We start from the raw sequence: 15922 nt of genomic DNA, 5'->3' as shown, positions 1-15922 counted from the left end.
AGCCACAACAACTGCAATCATAGAGATTAATATTTAAATAAAAATACATACAAGAAAAAAATGGAAAATATTGAGAGTTATGAGCTACAATCATTCCCTCCAAACAGGAGGACATTTGCAAATTTAAATCAACCCAACACAGAGATTGAGGTTGATCTTGATGTAGGGGATGGCTTTATACACCCCCACAGAGCAGATTTATACATCAAATTTGATGTTGTAAAGCTCGATGGTACAGATTATCCGGCAAATTCAAATATAAAGTTGGTTGATAATTTTGTGCCGCATCTTTTCTCTGAAATTGAGATCAGAAAGCATGGTGTTGTTATAAACAGAGTGGATTATCCCGGCATTACCTCCACAGCTTTGGCCACACTAAAATTATCCAAAACCGAGGCTTCTTACTACAAAATAGGTGGATTTGAGACTGGTGATAAAATATTATCTAAAAACCACACAGTGCTGTTCCCCATGCGCCTGTTGCCAGGATTCTTCTCAGATTACAAAGATATTATGTGGAAGGGTGGTTTAAGAATCACATTTAGAAGAGCTGCAAATGATAATAATGCTTTGATGAGGTACAGTGCAATAAACCCTACAGGGGAAGCTCTGCCTAATACCCTACCAGATGCAGGCAAATGCATTATTCAGACTATGGAGCTAAGAATCCCGGTTGTTGAATATGAGGCCAGTTATGCTCTTAAATACAAAGCTGATATAATAAAAAATCCACAGGTTCTTTTACAATTTTATACATATCAATGTGTACAGAAGCCCGCAACTGGTACATATTATGAGTTTGATGCCACAAATTCATTCTCCAGTATACAATATGACATGCCTGATTTTGTGGTGGTACTGTTTCAGACTGGAAGACACAATAATCAGGAAAAAAATTCAAGTAAATTTGATAACTGCAACATCAAGAACATATATCTTAAAAATGGCAGAAATGAGGTATTTCCTAGAGAAAATTATAATTTAGACATGTCCAAGGATGATTTCCTTAAATTATATGAGGCATTTACTTCATTCAAAAGGGTCACTACAGGCAATACTGACATGTATTACACACCAGATGAATTCAAAGCACAGAGGCCCATGTTTGTCATTAACACTTCAAAAAGGAAACAAGTTGTGGTTAATGACAGGACAAACATTAAAATTATCTGTGAATTCCATGAGGCATTACCTGATGACACCATATGTAGTGTTATTCTCATAGGTGAAAAATCATATGTTTATGATGTAAGAAATGAGAGAGTCACGGAGCAATTCTAGAAGAATTATATTATCTTAATACTAGATATACAAGTTGAGCCTGGTGCCCAATTAAACTTAAACCAGAAGTAAATATGTATGTGTGTGTGTGGGTGGGTGTGTATGTGGGTGTGGGTGGCCTAGTTTTAAGTGTAGCCAAAAAAAAATATCAAGAGGGGCATATTTTTAACAAATTTATGGACAACAATCTCACAGAAGTGCCTTTTATAAGTGTGGGCAAATCAATCTGAGGGGGTCATACTTTCTCGGAAAATTCCCGAGGGCATTTTTACAAAAATCTTGGATTAGACAGAGTTCCACACTTGAGCAAAAAGCTCATATGGGCATGTTGAGCTTGTTTTAAGTATAGGCAAATCTGCCTGAGGGGGGTTCATACTTTCTCGTCCTGGTTATAGGTCAAACCCCACTACTCACTCATAGCACAGAACGGTTATTTTGACAAAATCCATGCTCCGTGGAGGAGGGATTCTAAGGTTGCCGCTCAACCCATGAAGTAAGATAAAAATCATATTGTTTCTTAATTGGAAGCACCAGCGTCTTATAAATTGTGTAGTAATTGTGCTGTGTAATATGTTTGTGTTTGTCTTGTGTAGTAGTTCCTCCATTCATATCGGGGGTTAGGCGTAGAGCTGACAACTCTGCACTGTAAAAAGACATGTCAAGAAACAGAAATATAAGGCCATGGATGTTCCCAAGGTAAAATATTCCGGAGGTAAAATAGTCCCCCGTTCGGATCTCCGGGTGGGGACTACTTTGGGAGGTCCCTGGACTCAGGATAAGATCTACGTTAGGAATAAGGATATTAAATTAGGCACCTGGAATGTTCTGAGCCTTTACCGGCCTGGGGCATTTCAGTGTACAGTTAATGAGATAGTGAAGTATAAATTAGATGTAGTAGCTGTCCAGGAAGTTAGGTGGCCAGGAGAAGGGAATTGTAAAACTAAAAATTATACTTTTTTCTATGGTGGTACTGAAAATCATAATTTTGGAACAGGCTTTTTCATAAATAATAGAATTATCTCGGCTCTTAAAACAGTAGAATTTATTAATGATAGGATATCATATGCAGTTTTACAGGGTAGGTGGTGTAAAATTATTTTAATAAACATACATGCACCAACGGAAGATAAAGATGATAATACTAAAGATGATTTTTATACAGAGTTAGAACAGGTCTTTGATAAATTTTCTCAGTATGATATGAAAATTCTGTTAGGTGACTGTAATGCACAGATTGGCAAAGAAGAGACATTTAAACCCACGATTGGTAAAGAAAGTCTTCATGAATTAAGTAATGATAATGGTATAAGATTGATTACTTTTGCAACCTCAAAGAATTTAATTGTGAAAAGTACCACTTTTAAACATAAAGATATCCATAAATATACCTGGTCTTCTCCAGATGGTAAAACTCATAATCAGATAGACCATATTCTCATTGATAAGAGAAGGCATACTAGTATAATTGACGTTCGTACACATAGAGGTGCTGACTGTGCCAGTGACCATTATTTAGTAATTGCTAAATTAAGAGAAAGACTCTCAGTGATAAATCATAAGCAACAAAATCTAAAAGTTATAAAATTTGATACAGGAAAGTTTGCTGATGAAAGAATTAAGAAAGATTACCAAATTAAACTATCAAATAGATTTGAGGTTTTGCAGGATTTAAATGATGATGAAATTATAAATGAAACAGACGTAAATAAGAATTGGGAGCACATACGTAATGCAATAGAATCAGCAGCTAAAGAAACTATAGGATACCATAAACCAAGAAAAAGTAAGCCATGGTTTGATAATGAATGTCATAATCTAATAGAAATAAGAAATCAGGCTAGACTTAGGTGGTTAAATAACTCGGATGATACAAATCTAAGCAATTATAATACAATAAAGCGAGAAGTTAACCGCACGTTTAGAAGTAAAAAAAGAGATTACTTGAAAAGCAAAATTAACGAAATTGAAACAAACAGCAAAAATAAAAATATCAGAGATTTATATAAAGGTGTAAATGAATTTAGAAAGGGGTGGCAACCTAAAGTAAACTTGATAAAAGATAAAGACGGTGATTTTCTAGCTGACCCAAGCGATATTCTAAATAGATGGAAGAACTACTTTAATGACCTTTTAAATGTCCATGTAGGAGATAAATCAGAAGTAAATGAAGTCCACACAGCAGAACCTTTAGTTCCAGAACCTAACTTGACTGAAGTTAAAGATGCTATTAAAAGGCTTAAGAATAACAAAGCACCTGGCATTGATTTAATACCAGCTGAGTTAATTAAATATGGTGGAAATTCATTAATATGTCAAATTCATAAATTAATTTGTTTAATATGGAATAAAGAAGAAATCCCTCAACAGTGGAAAGAATCCATAATTGTTCCTGTGTTTAAAAAAGGTGATAAAATGAACTGCAATAATTACCGTGGAATTTCTCTACTCTCAACAACATACAAAATATTGTCTAACATTCTTTTAACAAGACTAACCCCATATGCTAATGAAATTATAGGTGATTATCAATGTGGATTTAAACGTAACAGATCAACTACAGATCAAATTTTTCACATCAGACAGCCACTTGAAAAAAAGTGGGAATATAATCAAAATGTCCATCAGCTATTCGTTGATTTCAAAAAAGCATATGATTCGGTCAAAAGAGATAAATTATATAATATATTAGTAGAGTTTGGAATACCTAAGAAGCTTGTTAGTATGATAAAAATATGCACCAGTGAAACAGAAAGTAAAATTCGTGTGGGTAATAATATGTCTGACAAATTTATAATTCATGATGGGTTAAAACAAGGAGATGCATTATCTCCATTGCTCTTTAATTTTGCCTTAGAATATGCTGTTCGGAAGGTAAAAGAAACTAAAGAAGGACTAAAATTAAATGGTGTGACTCAGTTGTTAGCATATGCAGATGATGTAGACTTACTGGGGGATGATATAAATACAATTAAGAATAATGCTAAAATATTTTTCAAAACTGCTAAAGAGATAGGTTTGGAAGTTAACAAAGAGAAAACTAAATATATGCTTACAGGCCGAAACCAAGTGTTAGGTAATAATCAAAATCTAATTATTGATAACAACTCGTTTGAACCAGTTTCCAAATTCAAATACTTAGGAGTAATATTAACAAATGAAAATTATATTAAAGAGGAAATAAAAAGTAGGCTTAATTCAGGAAATTCATGTTACTTCTCTCTTCATAAACTTTTGTCTTCTCGTTTAATATCTAAGAAACTAAAAGTTAAAATATACAAAACAGTAATTTTGCCTGTAGTATTATACGGGTGTGAAACTTGGTCCCTTACATTGAAAGAGGAACATAAATTGAGAGTATTTGAAAATAAGATTCTTAGGAAAATATTTGGACCTAAAAGGGATGAGGAGACAGGTGAGTGGAGAAGGTTACATAATTTAGAACTACATAATTTGTATTCATGTCCAGATATTATTAGAATAATTAAATCGAGAAGACTTAGGTGGGCAGGCCATGTGGCACGAATGGGAGAGGAAAGAGGAGTTTACAGGATTCTTGTTGGGAAACCAGATGGTAAGAGACCTGTAGGAAGGCCAAGACGAAGATGGAGGGACAACGTTGAGATGGACCTAAAGGAAATCGGTAGGGATGGAAAAGAGTATATAGATCTTGCTCAAGATAGGGACAGATGGAAGGCCTGTGTTGCTGCAGCCATGAACCTTCGGGTTTAAGAAGGCTAGAGAGTTAGTTAGTTAGTTAGCGTCTTATAAAAAAATATTTTTACCTTACCCCCCCTCCGTGAGAATATATTTTTTTGACTCATGTGCAGAAACTGAAAATCGAACGAGAGAGTCAGACTTTTTCTTTAAAACTGAAAATTTTGGTCAGCAGTAAAAGACATTCGCTCTGGTTAAGAGCGCCGTAACGCGTGGTTTCCTTTTCTCTTGAGAATATTCACGCTTGTTGCGTCTCTATACAGGAAGAAGGAAAATAAAATTGGGCAGCGAAGGGTTAATAATATATGGTCGTCCCGGATCGGAGACCACAAGTATCATAAAAGTACACACGCCTCACTTATGCTGCATCTACGCTTTGTTTGATATGTACCTTATGTACTAGAGTGATACAAGAAGAGCATTTCCCTCGAGAGCCAATAGTTCGCACGGGCGACGCTAGATAGCGTACGGAATTGAGAGCTGCTTCCCTCGAACAGGAAAAACGAGCGGTATACCCTCGAAGCCCAGCAGTGCACGTATCATTTGTCTGTGGTAGTTTATTTATTTATTTATTTATTTATTTGTCTCTTATTTATTTGGCTCATGCCATTTCTTACACTCAAACCACATACAAGAGTTCATAATATAGAACATATTCATAAATTGATTCAACATTGCAAATAACGATCACACATGTACATTTCATGTCAAACCAACAGCGGTAAAAGAATTCAAAGAAATACATAAAACACATATATATACATGTACACACACTCATACATAGGTTTCTATACATAACAGGGCACTACAAATATTTATTAAATATGTATTAATTTGACAAAACAAAAAAAATCACTCCATGAAACTTTCTCTTAATCTTCTTTTGAAGATACCTATGGAAATTGATTTTCTCATTTCATGTGAAAGTGCATTCCAGTCCCCAACCACTGATACAGTAAAAGAGTTACTAAAAAATTCAGTTTTGTGGGTTTTAATTTTCAGAAGATTGGAACTTTGGGATCTTGTGTATGACAGATAACTCTGGGTTTCCTAAGGGAAAATATGGATCGTGAGGTGAAGATGCAGTGAAATTGAAACTTAAGTGAACATAGTCATCATGTCCATGTTGAAATGAAGTATAGTCTATCGTACCAATACACCGTGATATATGGAAATGAAAGAGATGATTGTGGGCTGAAACTACCAAGGCACATGTCTGCGATTATTGTAACATGAAAATGATATTCCATTGTAAACGCTCGGGGGTGGGAGACCGCACCCCACGTAATTTCTTCCTTTGGGGTTTTGTGAGAGGCCATGTGCAGAAGGTTGAACCTGGCACAGTTCGCGCCAAACCGTAGATTTCCTTCTGCTAGCCGACTTTCCCGGGCGTCACGTGAGTGTTTGCGACCATTGGCATAAGCCTTGGAGACAGCACGTGCTTTGTCCTCTGCCTACCAGGGGTCGCCGCTACCTTCGCGTGTCCTTTGTTGCCACGTTGTCAAGGACGTGAATGTTCTGGTAGCGGAGACATTTGTGCTTGCACCAGTGATGTGTGTCTACATGTATAAAATAGTCTACATTGTACACGTAGACTATTTTATACACGTAAATGACATAATCTATGTAAACAATATGGCGAAAGGTGATAACTTAGCAAAGGGCGCCGTGGAATTAAAAGAAAATTATACTGCGTATCAGTTGCTGATGTGTGAGGAGAACTTCTCATACACTTTCTTCCAAATTCGAACAATTTCTCACCCAGGAAAAACCTAACATAGGAAACATTCCAGTGTTTTATGAGAAAAATACTAATTTTGGCTTAGGACTGCCATCTATTGTTGTTTTTTGCATACTATTTACCTTCTTCCATAGTTGATAGAAAAGAGAAATTTTGTTGTATATAGGATTCTTTTCAGTTCGTTAGGAACCAATATAATTGAAAATGGCACGTAGTCTATGTAAACTACAACCCAATGTAATCTACGCGTATTATGTGTAGACGTAAACTTATAGTGTACGGCACATCACTGGCTTGCACCCGCAAATGACCGCTCGCAGTCCGTTCTGTCGCTACGTTTTCTCGCTTGCGCCCAAATTAGTGGCAACAACGTCCTGCAGACGACGGAAAATGTTTTGGCGGGAGCCGTGCCAAGTTAACCCTTTTGCAGTATAGGTGCGACCACTATCGACCGATCTGCCTGGATTGAGAAACCTGATTGTTTCCGCCGTTCAGTCCATCACATCAGACAAGCTGATACGAGTGTGGCAAGAAATGGACTTCCGAGTGATGTATAACGTGTCACCAAGGAATCGCACATTGAGCACTTGTAATGTAAGTTACACAAACTTGGACAGTTCTTCTCATACCCGTCGCTACGAGAAATAAAACAATGTTGAAACTGCTATAGTCTTTTATGCAGAGTTGTTAAAGATCCAGGAATTGTAAATAAATTCAATTCCCACCTGGGAGAGAAAATCAGAAAGTGTAAATGGGTTCTGGACCATAAAGAACCTTTTTTATGTTTAAAATAATTCAATTCGGTCCAGGAAACTTTTTTTTAATTAAACAATACGCTTCTTGGACCGAATTTAAATTGTGCGAGAAAAAAAGTTCCTGTCCTGTTACGGAACTCAATAGAACCCATTAGAATTTACGGGTTCCTGGACCTGTAACGACCCTGTTTTTTATGAACACCCTGTATTACCGATGGATAGTTCAGCCTCAAACATAGATGGCGTTTCGTCGATGAGGAAAGATGATGTAAGTGGAAACAGAATCTGTCCTTGGCAACACTGAAAGGCTTCAGACTTCTGTTTGTTGTTGTTTCAGGCCGACCGGCTCGAGTTTCAACGGCATTGTTTTGGAGGACGAAAGAAGTGGACGGTTGTTGAAAGTTTGTCCTTAAACTTTGAGCTTTTTAGATGCTCCGGAGGCACATTTCGTCCTTCTGCAGTGGCCGAGTTTTGTTACAAAAGATTGCAGAGAGAACCTCTTTGTTGATGACTTCCATGTTTATGGTGTAACCAAAGAGTCAAAGTGTTTGGATTTTCGTCATGTTCTGGCAACCCCGTCGCATCGGCAAATGTGGCCTCTCGAATGAATGTCTTAGACATACCGAGTCGAACCGAAAGGATATTTGCTTTGCTGCTAAACTTAGAACTCTGATGGGGCACTTTGCATATTTTTGCACATCTCTCTCAAAACTTGGATGACACGAGCCGATGGGTGCTGGAAACTAAGGATGGTACGAGATCGAGATATCGACACGAGAACGACATAAATTTTGACCCTTGTCGAGACAAGACCGAGACATACTGTCCAAGATTTTGATAAAATTGTTCATTTAAGTCCAATTTATGCACATATTGGCTGATTGCGACTGAACCTACTGTTTAATGAAGCATCTGTAGCAATGTGTCATGTGCCTTCAACGGCAAGCGAGTCCGGGACCCTTTCATTACAAGACGACGACGATAACACTATGCCATCGGGGAGGCCCTGTACTGTCCAAGAGTGTCTTGTCCGGGACTTTAGTAAATTCCACTTGTTATATGCAGGGAACGAATTTATATGTAAATACTGTACACACCAGTGGCGTATACTGAATACAAGATCTGGGCTATCTCAATATGTCACGTGGTCCTAGGCTATGAATAGAAATAAATTTACATACTCCTAAGAAATCAGGTTGCCAACTCATAAGAAATCAGGTTGCCAACTCATATAAGAAATCAGGTTGCCAACTCATAAGAAATCAGGTTGCCAACTCATATAAGATATCAGGTTGCCAACTCATATAAGAAATCAGGTTGCCAACTCATATAAGAAATCAAGTTGCCAACACATATAACAAATCAGGTTACCAACTCATATAAGATATCAGGTTGCCAACTCATATAAGAAATCAGGTTGCCAACTCATATAAGAAATCAGGTTGCCAACTCATATAAGAAATCAAGTTGCCAACACATATAACAAATCAGGTTACCAACTCATAGGAAATCAGGTTACCAACTCATAAGAAATCAGGTTGCCAACTCATAAGAAATCAGGTTACCAACTCATAAGAAATCAGGTTGCCAATTCATAGGAAATAAGGTTGCCAATTCATAGGAAATCAAGTTGACAATTCATAGGAAATCAGGTTGCCAGTTCATAAGAAATCAGGTTGCCAACTCATATAAGAAATCAGGTTGCCAACTCATAGGAAATCAGGTTGCCAACTTATAAGAAATCAGGTTGCCAATTCATAAGAAATCAGGTTGCCAACTCATATAAGAAATCAGGTTGCCAACTACTCATATAAGAAATCAGGTTGCCAACTCATAAGAAATCAGGTTGCCAACTCAGATCAGAAATCCGGTTGCCAACTCATAAGAAATCAGGTTGCCAACTCATATAAGAAATCAGGTTGCCAACTCATAAGAAATCAGGTTGCCAACTCATATAAGATATCAGGTTGCCAACTCATATAAGAAATCAGGTTGCCAACTCATATAAGAAATCAAGTTGCCAACACATATAACAAATCAGGTTACCAACTCATAGGAAATCAGGTTACCAACTCATAAGAAATCAGGTTGCCAACTCATAAGAAATCAGGTTACCAACTCATAAGAAATCAGGTTGCCAATTCATAGGAAATAAGGTTGCCAATTCATAGGAAATCAGGTTGCCAATTCATAGGAAATCAGGTTGCCAGTTCATAAGAAATCAGGTTGCCAACTCATATAAGAAATCAGGTTGCCAACTCATAGGAAATCAGGTTGCCAACTCATAAGAAATTAGGTTGCCAACTCATAGGAAATCAGGTTACCAACTCATAAGAAATCAGGTTGCCAACCCCACAATCAGCATCATCATCTCACTGATATGAATAATAATATTTACAATTTCTGTTTCTCCTGTGTTTTATTCTCTAGACGTCAGGCTTCGCAGATAGCCTGGAATATACGCTCCTGGTACACACCTCATGGAGACGTGGTGGTTTAGTTAATTGGACATCGAGCTTGCCACACGAGTGATCCGGGTTCGATTACTGAGCGGGTTATCTAACGCCGGAAAAAGTTATATTTCTAGTGACATACAATCTTGGTTGGCAACACTGAACGGGATGACAAAATGTATACATTTTAATATAAAACTGTTTCGTCATAAATACTTATGTTTGAAAACTATTTAAAGAAGTACTGTGTAATATGGTGATATGCACTGAACTCCAAACAAGGAGACCGTTAGAAGTCATTCACTGATATTTTTGCCAATGAATGGATCTTCTTAAGTTTACATACTTCTTTTGAAATAACATTTTGTAAACGTTTACACACGTGAGATTAAAGTTCACCTTATTAATGAACATATCTTTCAAAGTTTGCACTCAAAGAGCGTTCTTGTCACTTGTCCACATTAAACCATTCATGAACAAAAACATTCGTTCAGTGTTTGCGTGGGGGGGGGGGGTTGTAATTAGTATCAGGCATAGGCGTAGCTAGAACTTTATATTTGGGTGTGCACAAAGGAGAAAAATGAGGTCTTGTATCTTTTTAATAGCATATTTTCAAACACAATCACTTGGCTCTTTAACTGCACTGATGTTTGTAAAGGAATATAAATTCACTAAATGACAGTGTTGAAAATTTCTGAATATATGTAGTAGAAAAAAAATCAAATTCCATAGAAATTACACACACACAAAATGTTCATAAATGTTACAGACAAATACATCAAAATACACGTCATCTATAACAAGAGACGTCTGTCAAAAGGTACAATGTTCTTAAACTCATCAATAACTTCATTTACATCAATAGATAAGCTTTTTCCTGTTCCACAAATAGCAAGAGGAGGGCTTCCAATCTATCCTGCTTCTGAGTTGCTCTTAATTTAGTTTTAACTTGGGTAAGCTTGGAGAAAGCTCTCTCTCTCTCTCACGTACAGCTTGCGACAGGTATAGAAGAAAAGCGCTGTAGTACAGAGTAGATGGCAGTAAATATCTTCTTTCTCCAATGACATCAAAAAATCGAAAAACTATAGACACTCGTTTCATCAGCGATAATGCACACGTTTGTACCAAGTAATGACATTTTTAACTTCTTACAAACTGCCGCTTATTTTCTCTCTTATTGAATCTGTCTTTAATTCTCTTTGATAAAGCAGCCCTTTGGGTGGGCTTAGGCACACCCGGCACACCTCGTAGCTACGCCTATGGTATCAGGTAAACAGAGAAGAAACTCCAATATCATATTAAAAGAAAATAGAATGTGGCACATTGTTAACATTGAAATGTGAAATAATTTCTACGCAACAATGCCATAGTTCATAGTAATGGTTGAGAAGGTAGGTGTATTGTTGCAGAAATTTCTATGCCACTAATGGCCTCGTGCACCAACGCCGATTATTTCGAAGTTCAGATGAACGAGATCAATTTTAATCCACTCTAAATGAACTTGGTTTAAAGATTTGCATTGCACCAACGAAAAACGACGTTCATGAGATTCCGTTCAACTGATCGGAGATTAATTTGTAACGCTATACCTCATTGGTTGGCTAAAACAAATTACAATCACGAACCGCATAGAGTAGTGTGGTGTGTTAAAGTAACAACATATAGGAGAAGAAAGTAAAAACTTCTCTGAATTTGAGATGATGTACTAATCAACCTTGTCGAGTACAAGGAGGTAGTAGAGAGTAAAAAAATATATATATATTAAACAAGGACTGACGGCTCAACACAAAAGGAGAAGGAGAAAGCATCGAACCTTCTTCTACGGGACTTTTATGCCTTACGAAATACATTCGATTTTGATGCAAGCGATGTCTGTGGTAAGTATTTTAATTTTTTCATTTCTTAATTCATATATATTAATATTGTCCTGTCGTGTAAATAGCCTGTAACATGTGTTTTCGTAAATTTATACAATCATATTTCCAACACCATGTGCATGTAGCAATATCGTTAACATTGCTCTGTTCTAATTTACCTTGCACTTGCACGTAATATATGACATTTATATATGTTTTGTGTTCTGGGGTAGAAAGTATTTAGAAACATTTCGACTTTGCACCACAGACCACAAATTATTATTATTTTGGCAGTTTTTACACAGTTCTCGAATTATCAGCATTGTACACCCAACATCTCTAGCGTTTGCACGCCCTCGATATCACTTTCCGCTCTTTTTATATTAAAAAACAACTGCCTGTAGTCGAAGCGTCAGTATCGTGAACCAGGATCAGCCACCAAAACGGTGGCGAATGGCCGTTCAGAAGATAAACTCGTTTTGATGTTCCTAGATCGCGATCAAGTGTTGAACAGTCTTAGTGCAATGGAATTATCCAGTGATCCTTTCCCGATTCGAGTTTAAATTTTGATCCTCGTTCGTGTACACGGCCATAAGTCATTTGCACAAAAAAGGGACATTTTGGCATCCCGTTTTACGTTACAAAATCTGGACAGAGACACAAAAAAAGGGACTGTTCCCGCTAATGCAGGACGTCTGGTCGCCTTAAGCAAATGTGTTCTCAATTCCTCAATAAACAAACCTCATTATTGGAATCTAATAATAGGTAAGTAAATTTAAAGTAAAATGTTGGAGCGAAACGAGTTCCAAATGGTGATAAAACTAGAAAATTAATATTTCTTGACGTTTCGTAGCATAAAAAGCAAAGAAATTGAACTACGAAGCATAGAATAAAAAAAAATTAAATGTGACAACTAGATATTCACTGAAAATTTTGAAACGAAATTATTCCTACCTGTCAGGGATTCCAGGAGGCGTTCTGCTGCAGGAAATGTTCACATTTCGTTCTCTGAAACGAAAGGAAAAACGAGGACATGTTACATTTCAGAACTAAAGAATGATTTTGAGTGGCACTGGCAACACTGCTCATGGAACTTAAAAAAATTAGTTACAAAAGTGTTTCTTTTTAGACTGAAAAACGTACCAAATGCGAGATAAATTCTTATTTTTTTTCAGGCTAGCTCTTCCTGTGATAGAACCCTAATTACAAAGTGACGTCGTTCTGCAGATCTGAGTAGTGTGAGGGTGGGAACATTGTTTGGAAGTAATGGACTCTTTCTTTGTGGAACTAGCTTACATAGTTACTTTTTACAATAGAAGTAACGTTATACACAGTTACTTTACAACACTTAAATGGTTAACTTGAAAATTTGCAACGTGAGGGAAGAGCCAAATTTGGCTACACTTGTTTCCAACTACGTGTGTTTTCTGGATGCTAAGGTGAAAGGATATGCCCAAGAGAAAGAAGCTACGCATCGTTGCATGCTATATTTAGTTAGAACATTCATGCTTTATTGCAATTCGTCATTTATTAATCCACTCAAAGACTTCATGTTCTCATTTTATAGTGTTGTAATAATACAGAGCATTCGCTGACATTCGCTACGATACTCGGCGGCAAGTTGCCCGGCATCAGCGCTTGTCTTTCCCGGTGAACGGGTCAGCGACATTCGCTAGAGTCTGCCTTTAAAATTACAGTTTTCATATTGTGTACTACCCTTGACTACAGAAGGTGTTGAAAATGATGTCCCTCTGCTGCAACACATTCCTGGCATCTCCGAAGGAAATTGGCATTTACACGTGCAAGTTCGTCTACTGTAATTCTCCCGATTTCTCGTACAATACTCTCACGGATGGTGTGCGGATTGTCTTTGTATACTTTATTTCCCCAATTTTCTTTCCACTTTTATTTAGAACTGACCCTGTTAATTTAAACTTTTTTTACGAGGTTCAATATAAGCGACTGTCGCGGACCCGTTCACCGGGAAAGACAAGCGCTGATGCCGGGCCGCTTGCCGCCGAGTCTCGTAGCGAATGTCAGGGGATGCTCTGTATACAAACATATGAGCACATGTATTACATATAAAAACAAAGCACATTTAAGTCTTCATATATTTGAGGTTGACAGAGTGGTAACTGATACATCACTCTGAAGCAAAACTCATCGCGATTTATATCATACTTCCCGTTTAGCTACATGAAAATCAAGGTGATAGAGGAATTTGTATCATACTCGTTCCATAATGTCCGTTCTCACTGACTCTAGAGTAGTTGGCAATGGTAGAAATTGCACAGCATTCTTAACCCATCCCTAGAAGACGATCGGGAGACTTAGATGGCCAACTGTGGGGCAAGAACTCTGGATGTACTGATTTATTTGGTTTATTTTACCTCACATCTCTGTCACTTTTAGCTAATCGCAACGATGATGTGTGATATAATTAAATCCATGAAGGGACACGCACAGGCTGGTATTCGAACCAGGGTAGCGCCAATTATAGGTGTCACTAGAATTGTGACGAGTTTTTCTTCAAATTGACGCATCACTTACCACTCAGGACCTTGTACACTCCAAATACCGGGTGGCCAGAATTAAAGTTAACCAACCTGGAGCCCTCTGTAGCCTGTTTCAGGCATCGTAGAACTCTGAAATTTGGTGAATCCACTATGCAGACCATGGGGAAAAGGATGGCGATAAAAAACAGTTCAATTTTCCACCACCAGGTTGAAATGTGGCGCTGTACTTCCATGATGGGTTGTAATAATGACGCAAACTGCCTTTACCTTGCAATCTTGCAATAAACGAGAGATTATTTTCTCGCAACTTCCAGCCACTAACAAATGTCTTTCTAATTAATAACTCGGCTAAATAACGTAACGTGATTATTTGTACAACCCATCGTGGAAGTACAGCGCCACATTTCAACCTGGTGGAGGAAAATTGAACTGTTTCTTTTATATCGCCATCCTCTTCCCCATGGTCTGCAAAGTGGATTCACCAAATTTCAGAGTTCTACGATGCCTCAAACACGCTACAGAGGGCTCCGAGTTTGGTAACTTTAATTCTGGCCACCCGGTATATGCCCTTTTAAAATGAGATTATTAATTTTGAAACACCTTGTATTAAGAAAGGAACCCAAGAAAACCGCCAAGCCACAAAATCTTGTAGGAAAAAGAAATGTTGTACATGCATATCTTGGTTCAATTTTATTCTCTTCCACAAGACAGCTAGAAAACCCAACGGAAATATGATTCACAATGGCGAAAGAAGGAGACGAAACATCGTTTGAATGCTTCTCTTCCTCGCACGGGTCATCAACGGAATTTGCGCATCAAAATTCCGAGGGCTCGAAGGACGATGCTCATTTGTGATTCTGGTTCCCGGACGCCAGAAAGCATCTCCCTATGGCATAGAGAGATGTTCTACAAGAGGAACGCTACCTCGTCGTAGCCCCATGCAGTTCAGAGTTTTGTCTAATAGCTTCCCGTTTCCACGAAACACCGAAGTTCATGAAATTCTCTAAAATTCATGGCTTTCCGAGAAATGTGCGTATATCAAGATTCCTCAACACAGAGGAAAAACTAGTTAGAATATTAGCCGCTAGATGGATCTGCTGCCCTAATACACAACAATGAAGTCCAGAGATCTGAATTCTACTCGCCCTGAATGAAGGAAAACTCTTACTAACTTCATTTCTATTCAGGCCGCAAATGGTTTTCTTCCGCTTTCATAATGTAATCTATTTTCTCCATTAATTTCTCTTCTTTCCTGTATTCTTCACTCCTATTTCTTTGTATATTTTATTTGAATATCGGATAATTTTCTATCCGGATATCCTAATTATCCGGATGTTTCGATGTCCGGATGTTCATCCGGATGTTTCGATGTCCGGATGTTCATCCGGATGTTTCGATGTCCGGATGTTCATCCGGATGTTTCGATGTCCGGATGTTCATCCGGATGTTTCGATGTCCGGATGTTCATCCGGATGTTTCGATGTCCGGATGTTCATCCGGATGTTTCGATGTCCGGATGTTCATCCGGATGTTTCGATGTCCGGATGTTCATCCGGATGTTTCGATGTCCGGATGTTCATCCGGATGTTTCGATGTCCGGATGTTC

General features: G+C 37.7%; 1 protein-coding gene across 1 annotated transcript in view; it reads right to left on the bottom strand.

Annotated features, from left to right (window-relative positions):
- Positions 1–12808, bottom strand: part of LOC145978201 (G-protein coupled receptor GRL101-like) — a 376753-nt gene extending 363945 nt beyond the window's left edge. Inside the window, exon 1 of the mRNA XM_083110642.1 lies at positions 12755–12808. The gene's annotated coding sequence lies outside the window, so the exon portion shown is untranslated. The remainder of the gene's footprint in view (positions 1–12754) is intronic.
- Between the last annotated feature and the right edge of the window lie 3114 nt (positions 12809–15922).

The sequence above is a fragment of the Lepisma saccharinum genome, chromosome 24 (genome assembly GCF_977018435.1).
Source record: "Lepisma saccharinum chromosome 24, izLepSacc3.1, whole genome shotgun sequence".
Lineage (NCBI taxonomy): Eukaryota > Metazoa > Arthropoda > Insecta > Zygentoma > Lepismatidae > Lepisma > Lepisma saccharinum.
This window is presented reverse-complemented; position numbering and strand designations above follow the sequence as displayed.